The sequence below is a fragment of the Pelobates fuscus genome, chromosome 1 (genome assembly GCF_036172605.1).
Source record: "Pelobates fuscus isolate aPelFus1 chromosome 1, aPelFus1.pri, whole genome shotgun sequence".
NCBI classification, from domain to species: domain Eukaryota; kingdom Metazoa; phylum Chordata; class Amphibia; order Anura; family Pelobatidae; genus Pelobates; species Pelobates fuscus.
Window position 1 is genome coordinate 315296143 of NC_086317.1, and position 9013 is coordinate 315305155.

Sequence of the window (9013 nt, forward strand, 5' to 3'; positions counted from 1 at the left end):
GCCTTTTGAAATACCCTGGGGTGTCTACTTTAAGAAATGGTAGGCCTTTGTGGGCTAGTTTGAATTTTGGAAATTGCACATAGGCCAAGCGTCAAAATTCTAAGTTCGGTAAAAACTGATATGGCTTGGTCTCCTATATGGCACTGTAGCTTCACAAAATAGTGCCAAAGACATTCATTGGGGACGTCTTTTTACTCAGAAGACTTAGCTGAGCATAATTTGGGGGTTTTGAACTTAGTGGCACATATGAAATATACAAAATGCCCAGCAAAAATGCAATCCATATGTAAAAAATGCCCAAAATTATTTTTTACCGCATACTTTGGCATATATTGGTGAAAAAATGGGGGCATGCTAAGGCACAATATGCACCTTATGATATACCCTGGAGTGTCTACTTTTACAAATGGTAGGCCTTTGTGGGTTTTTTTTTTGAACAGTCAAACTGTTATAATATGAGAGACGGATTTAATGAGCCTATGCTTCCATTTGGGGAATGGAAACATAGGCTCATTAAATCCATCTCTCAAAATTCTACTGTGAATACTGAAAAGGACAGGTCTCCTGTATGGCACTGTAGCTTCACGAAATAGTGCCAAAGACATACAAGGGGGGTGTCCATGGGCTAGGAAGCGTGGGGGACGGGGGAGACGGATCCCCCCCAGGAAATAATGCGGGGGGGGACAGGTATGGTAAAATCCCCCCCAGGTTAGGACTAGGAGAAGAGGAGTCCGAGGAGTCTAGGAGACGGTCGGAGTGCTGACACCGCTGGTAAGATTTTGGTGCATTCGGATTCGGCTTCCGAATGCACCAGTCAGTGTACCTGTTACACGAACAGGCGGAACAGCGTGATCGGCACTCCGGGGTCTCCTTCCGGTTTCAGTGTGGCACGGGCGGAATGTGCTGCAGACTGCAGGAGGACGCACAGCACATGTCTGGACTCCAGTGGCAGCCTGTCAGGGAGGAACCTCCAACTTCAAGCAAAGCTGCTGGCTGGTGTGTGTACTGCTGGGACCACAGAGACACAGCCTGGGTAAGTAATGTTTATAATGTTGCTGTGTTATTTAAATAATGTGTAAATATTAGCAATAATTGTGTTAATTAAATAATGTGTCAATATTAGCAATTATTGTGTTAAATAATGTGTAAATATTAGCAATAATTGTGTTAATTAATAATGTGTAAATATTAGCAATAATATACTGTTTTATGTAGCATTAGCAATAATATACTGTTTTATGTAGCATGGTAATTCCTGTTGCTTCTCAAGACTGGTGGCCCCTATTCTAACAATATAAAAAAAAAACATTATATTATATAGCATTTTTCTCCCCTGTGACTGTAAAACACAATGCAGTTTAGCCCATACTTTGTTTTTTTAGTAATGCTATACCAGTTTATTTTTACTGCTGCTATACCGGTTCATTTTTACTGATGTCATGTGGGTTTATTTTTACTAATGCTATATGTCGGTTCATTTTTACTGATGCTATCAGAGCATCAGTAAAAATCAACTAACATTTCAGCACAGCATTGCTTGATTTGTTGATTTTTATTAATGCTATGTGGGTTAATTTTTACTGATGCTATGTGGGTTGATTTTTACTGCTGGATAGTGCTCTTCAGATTACCCTCTCTGGATTGCTTTAAAGGACCACTATAGTGCCAGGAAAACACTTGTTTTCCTGGCACTATAGTGCCCTGAGGGTGCCCCCACCCTCAGGGTCCCCCTCCCGCCTGGCTCTGGGGATAGGAAAGGGGTTAAAACTTACCTTTCTCCAGCGCCGGGCGGGGAGCTCTTCTCCTCCGATCCTCCTCCTCCTCTCCTCCCATTTGGCTGAATGTGCACGCGCGGCAAGAGCTGCGCGCGCATTTAGCCGGTCTCATAGGAAAGCATTTATAATTCTTTCCTATGGATGCTTGCGTGCTCTCACTGTGATTTTCACAGTGAGAATCACGCAAGCGCCTCTAGCGGCTGTCAGTGAGACAGCCACTAGAGGCTTTGAGGGCTGGATTAACCCATTTATAAACATAGCAGTAATTCTGGAACACGCACTAGGTTAAAGATACTATGTCAGAAAATGGGCTAGATATAATAAACAAATTATTGTAGAGAAATTAAAAAGTTCATGTTATTCTTAAATCTTTTGTTATCATTCAGTATTATCATTCTTCTTTATAATTTGTCTTTTCTAGAACCTTAGTTTATGCTTAAAAGTCAGTTTGCTGAGCCAGCATTTGTGTGTGTAGGCTTTAAAAATTGGAAAAAAGCTATTGAAAAGTTTAAAAAACATCAGAGTTGTTCTGCTCATACATATTCTCTGAAGCAACTATTGCATCATAAAGATTCGCAACCCATTAATACTCAGCTTTCACTACAAATTCAACAGCAACAGAATGATGCATGGCTGTGTCTCATCAAGATAGTACAAACAATAGCCCTGTTGGCAAAACAAGGTCTCCCTCTTCGTGGCCATGAAGATAATGATGGCAATTTTAAACAGTTTCTGCTTGCACGAGCAGATGATGTGTCTTATCTAAAAAATCGGATATCACACAAAGCAGAATACATGAGTCCCGACATTCAAAATGAGATTTTGAAGTTATTGTCTCACACCGTATTATGCCTTATTCGGAAACAGATTGGAAATAATGCCTTTGCAATTATTGTTGATGGCACACAAGATATGCCTGGTCAAGAACAAGAAAGTTTCTGTATCCGCTATGTTGATGAAGACTTGTACCCACATGAGGACTTCATAGGCTTATATCAAGTTGATGAAACAAGTGGATCTGCAATCGCACAGATTGTCAAGGATGCTTTATGCCGTAATGGGCTTTGTATGTCAATGTTGCGAGGGCAAACATATGATGGAGCTTCAAATATGGCTGGTAAATATCATGGTGCCCAGGCATTAATCAAGCAGGAACAACCACTTGCCATTTATGTCCATTGCGGTGCACATTGCGCAAATTTAGTTATGCAGGCCGCAGCACATCAATGTCCAATAATGAAAGATGCACTTATGTGTGTGCAAGATCTTGGCAAACTCTTTGGGCAATCGATGAAATGCAGAAACACATTTTCAGAAATTGTGCATCGTGAAGCTGAAGGGCCTATTAAAGTCTTGCATATTAAACCATTGTGCCCAACACGCTGGACTGTTAGAGTGAAGCCTGTGAAAAAAATTCTGGATAATTACCAGCTGATTTTGGAAATGCTTGAAGAAATTGCAAATACCAGAAGTAGTGGAGATATAAATCCACGTGCACGTGGCCTACTACAACAGTTTAGGCAAGGGAAAACTCTACTAGGTCTTCAAATCTCTCTTAGCATCATGGAGATCTTAGAATGCCTGAATGTAGCCTTGCAAGGCAGAGAACAAACTATATCGGGACTTTTAGCAAGTGTACAACAGACCCATGATGCTATACAAAAGTTACGATGTGACACGTCCTTTGAAAGAGTTCTTGCTACCACTATTAATTTAGTGGAAAAATACCAGCTAAAAGAGGTTACTGTACCAAGACAACCTAATATTCCTAAACGTCTTCAACATGGGCCAACTGAACAATTTCATGCAAAGACTGTGAAGAAATACTATTGTCCTCAGTATTTCCAAATAATGGATATTATATTGACACAGTTAATGCAGCGCTTTGACCAAGAGGGCTTACTTGTATATGAAAAACTGGAACATTATCTGTTAACAGGACAAGCTAGTGATGTTCTTCCCCAGTATCCAGAGATTGAATATCATATTCTCTCTGCCCAGATAACCACCTTATCAAGTGTTTACAAGTACATTTCAGTCTCTGAGGTTGTAGATATTTTGCGAAAGATGCCTGCCAGAGACAGATGCTTTTTCTCTCAAGTAGAAAAAATTGTCAGAATCCTAATAACTCTCAGCTGTGAAGCTGAGAGAAGTTTTAGTGCACTGCGTAGATTAAAAACCTGGTTGAGGTCCACAATGACCCAGAAACGTTTGAACCATGTTGCTATATGCAACATCCATAGAGACATAATGGATAAACTAGACATCGAAGCCATAGCAAAGGAATTTGCAATGTGTTGTGATCGCCGCAAAAAAGTTTTTGGATTTTAAAAACTTGCGTTCTTTAGTGTGTGAGCTGGCAGTGGCAGGCACATATTTACAGGAACAGCTACCTTGCATCTAGTTAGCTGAAGTACGCTGCAGTGGTTGTGGTGCTTGGAGGGTCTCACTCTGTCTGCAGTTAGAAAATTGTTCCTATTTATATAGTTATAGTATTTAATTGTATTTATACAAGATCTTTTGTTTTGTTAAAATCAGGCAATAGTGCATTACATAAAGTATTATTACCACTAGTTTTAAGTGGAATAACTGAAATATATGCCAAACGTTGGGTTAATTTCTGTGACCTGATAAATAAAGAACTGTTCCTTTTGCATATTTTTGTTGTTGTGAGATTTTTCACACACACACACACACACACACACACACTTAAAATTTAACGTTATAAACAACTCCCAGTTTACTGAATAAGAATATACCCGGCGAGCAAAAATGCTGTCCCCCCCAGATTTTTGGGGGTTCCTACACCCATGGGGGTGTCCTTTTACTCAGAAGACTTAGCTGAGCATAATTTGGGGGGTTTGAACTTAGTGGCACATATGAAATATACAAAATGCCCAGCAAAAATGCAATCCGTATGTAAAAAATTAAAAAAATAATATTTTACCACATACTTTGGCAGGGCCGGCGCGTCCATAAGGCGGCACAGGCGGCCGCCTTAGGGCGCACCGGCTCTGGGGGCGCAAAATTCCAGTGACCGGCGGGAGGGAAGTGCTCCCTCCTGCCTGGTCACCTCCTGGATCCCCGGAGCTGCTGGGAGGCGTGCGGCTGAAGTTGATTAGGAGGCGGCGAGGGAGCTCTCTGATCTCTCTGACCGGCTCCCTCGCGCGCCTTTTGCTGATGCCGCGGGAGCCGGAATATGACGTCATATTCCGGCTCCCGGCATCAGAAAACAGCCTGCGAGGGAGCCGGTCAGAGAGATCAGAGAGCTCCCTCGCCGCCTCCTAATCAACTGCAGCCGCACGCCTCCCAGCAGCCCCACTGGACCACCAATGAGAGACCCACGCCAGCTCTCCAGGTAGGGAGGCTGGGTGGGACATTTAAATGTAAATTATTATTAATTACTTTATTAATTACTGTGTGTGTGCATGTGAGTGTGAATGTCAGTGTGTGCGTGTCTGTCAGTGTGTGTGTAAGTGTGTCTATGAGTTTGTGTGTGAGTGAGTGTGTATGTCATTGTGTCTGTCAGTGAGTGAGTGTGTGTGTGTCAGTATGTGTGTGTGTGTAAGTGTGTCTATGAGTTTGTGTGTGAGTGAGTGAGTATGTCAGTGTGTGTGTGTGTTCGTGAGTGAGTATGTCAGTGTGTGTGTGCGCATGTGAGTATGTGTGTCTGTCAGTGTGTGTGTGTTCGAGTATGTGTCTGTGAGTTTGTGTGTGTTCGAGTATGTGTCTGTGAGTTTGTGTGTGTGAGTATGTATTTTTCTGTATGCCTGTCTGTATGTATGTATCTGTATGACGGTATGCCTCTGTATGTATGTAGGTGTCCGTATGCCTGTATGTCTTGTACGTATGTTTCTGTATGTCTCTGTATGCATGTGTGTAACTGGATGTATGTTTGTCTCTGAATGTCTGTATATATGTCTCTGTATGCATGTATGTATGTAACTGTATGCCTTTTATGTCTCTGTATGTACGTATGTGTGTGTCTGTGTGTCTCTGTATGCCTGTATGTCCTTGTATGCATGTTTCTGTATGTATGTGTCTGTATGACGGTATGCCTCTGTATGTATGTATGTGTATGACGGTATGCCTCTGTATGTTTGTATGTGTATGACGGTATGCCTCTGTATGTATGTATGTCTGTCTGTATGCCTGTCTATATGTATGTGTCTGTATGACGTTATGTCTCTGTATGCATGCATGTTATCTGTATGTGTGTATGTCTTTGTATGCCTGTATGTATGTATGTATGTATGTGTCTGCATGCCTGTATGTCTCTGTATGTATGTTTCTGTATGCATGTTTGTATGTATGTGTCTGTATGACGGTATGCCTCTGTATGCATGTATGTCTTTATATGCCTGCATGTCTCTGTATGCTTGTATGTCTCTGCTTGTATGTCTCTGACTGTATGTGTCTGTATGTCTCTGTATGATTATTGCTGTCTTTGTATGACAGTGTACCTGTATGACTTTGACTGTGTGACTGAAAAATGATGCCTGTGTGCCTGTGGCTTGGGAGGAAAGACACACAGGTGAAGATGCATTTTTTTTTTTTTAATGAGGGTTGGGGGCGCCAAAATGCATCTTCGCCTGTGTAACTAAAAATCCTAGCACCGGCCCTGTACTTTGGCATATATTGGTAAAAAAATGGGTGAATGTTAAGGCACAATATGCACCTTATGAGATACCCTGGAGTGTCTACTTTTACAAATGGTAGGCCTTTGTGTTTTTTTTTTTTTGAACAGTCAAACTACTATAATACCCCAATTGGAAGCATAGGCTCATTAAATCCGTCTCTCAAAATTCGACTGTGAATACTGAAAAGGACAGGTCTCCTATATGGCACTGTAGCTTCACAAAATAGTGCCAACGACATACAATGGGGGTGTCATTTTACTCAGCAGATGTAACTGAACACAAAATAAAACTTTGTACAGGAATAGCACACACCAACTTTACAAAATACACATGAGAAGTTCTTTGTTATAAGTTTGTGTGCCAAAACCCCCCAAAAACACAATTTTACTCCAATATTTAGCAGAGATTGGCGGTGAAATGGCTACATAGAAAGTGTCAAAACAACCTTAGGTAAATAGCCTGTGGTGTCTACTTTATATAAATATATACTTTTGTGTGGCAATTTTGTTTTCTTTTATGGCTATTAAGCTTACAAGACAAACATACCAAATGTTACATCAAATGAAAGCCCTTTCTGTCCTTTAAAAAACGGTATATAATATGCGTCGGTGCAATAAATTAGTCAAATGCAAATTGCAGTTGAACGCAAACAGCAAAAAATGCAAAAAATGCCGTTGTCATTAAGTGAAAGACAAGCTTCTGAAGCTCTGTCCTTAAGGGGTTAAAAACAAAACAAAAAACTAATAAAATCTGTCAACATTGAAGTTGCTATTTGGTTGATGAGTGAGTGCGCTGGATCTTGTGTATTGTGTGGATTGCCCGCCAGCAGCACCCCATTTATGCATGTTCAGGTGAGTGCAGCCCCTGGTTTCATATATACACTGCTCAAAAAAATAAAGGGAACACAAAAATAACACATCCTAGATCTGAATGAATTAAATATTCTTCTGAAATACTTTGTTCTTTACATAGTTGAATGTGCTGACAACAAAATCACACACAAAAAAAAAATGGAAATCAAATTTTTCAACCCATGGAGGTGTGGATTTGGAGTCACACTCAAAATTAAAGTGGAAAAACACACTACAGGCTGATCCAACTTTGATGTAATGTCCTTAAAACAAGTCAAAATGAGGCTCAGTAGTGTGTGTGGCCTCCACGTGCCTTTATGACCTCCCTACAACACCTGTGCATGCTCCTGATTAGGTGACGGATGGTCTCCTGAGGGATCTCCTCCCAGACCTGGACTAAAGCATCTGCCAACTCCTGGACAGTCTGTGGTGCAACGTGACATTGGTGGATGGAGTGAATCATGATGTCCCAGATGTGCTTAATTGGATTCAGGTCTGGGGAACAGGAGGGCCAGTCCATAGCATCAATGCCTTTGTCTTGCAGGAACTGCTGACACACTCCAGCCACATGAGGTCTAGCATTGTCTTGCATTAGGAGGAACCCAGGGCCAACCGCACCAGTATATGGTCTCTCAAGGGGTCTGAGGATCTCATCTCGGTACCTAATGGCAGTCAGGCTACCTCTGGCGACAACATGAAGGGCTGTGTGGCCCCCCAAAGAAATGCCACCCCACACCATTACTGACCCACTGCCAAACCGGTCATGCTGGAGGATGTTGCAGGCAGGAGGACGTTCTCCACGGCGTCTCCAGACTCTGTCACATGTGCTCACTGTGAACCTGCTTTCATCTGTGAAGAGCACAGGGCACCAGTGGCAAATTTGCCAGTCTTGGTGGTGTTCTCTGGCAAATGCCAAATGTCCTGCACGGTGTTGGGCTGTAAATGTCCTGTGGATGTCGGCAGGGCCGGCCTTAGGCCTTTAGGCGCCCTGTGCGAAAAATCTTCACACCGCCCCCCCCCACTCTTTCCTCCCCCTCCTTCCCCCTTCCCACACACCCTGACACACGCGCACACAAACACAAGCAGGCAGTCACACACAGACAGCCACACAAAAACACACAGACATAGAATGTGACGGCAAGTAAGAACCATTCGGCCCATCTAGTCTGCCCAGTCAGTCACATACACAGGTAGGCAGCCACACACACAGGCAGGCAGTCACACACAGACAGCTACACACAAACACACATGCAGACAGCCAAACACACAGAGGCAGACAGCCACACACACAGACAGTCACACACACAGGCAGACAGTCACATACACACACATACACAGACAGTCACACACACAGTCACACACAGGCAGACAGTCACACACACACAGTCACACAGGCAGACAGTCACACACACACAGTCACACAGGCAGACAGTCACACACACACAGTCACAAACACAGGCAGACAGTCACACACACACAGTCACACACAGGCAGACAGTCACACACACAGTCACAAACACAGGCAGACAGTCACACACACAGACAGTCAAACACACAGACACACACAAGCAGACAATCACATAGTTACCTCTGTACCTTGTGGAAGCAGACAGGCAGTGCAGCTCCTGGATTCTGGTCGTGGGGGGAAACAGGGACTCCTTCCCCTGAAGCAATAAGACGGCATTTTAGCTCCGCCCCCGCCACACGCTAAGCCCCGCCCCAATTTTTTTTTCTGCCATGTGTGAGC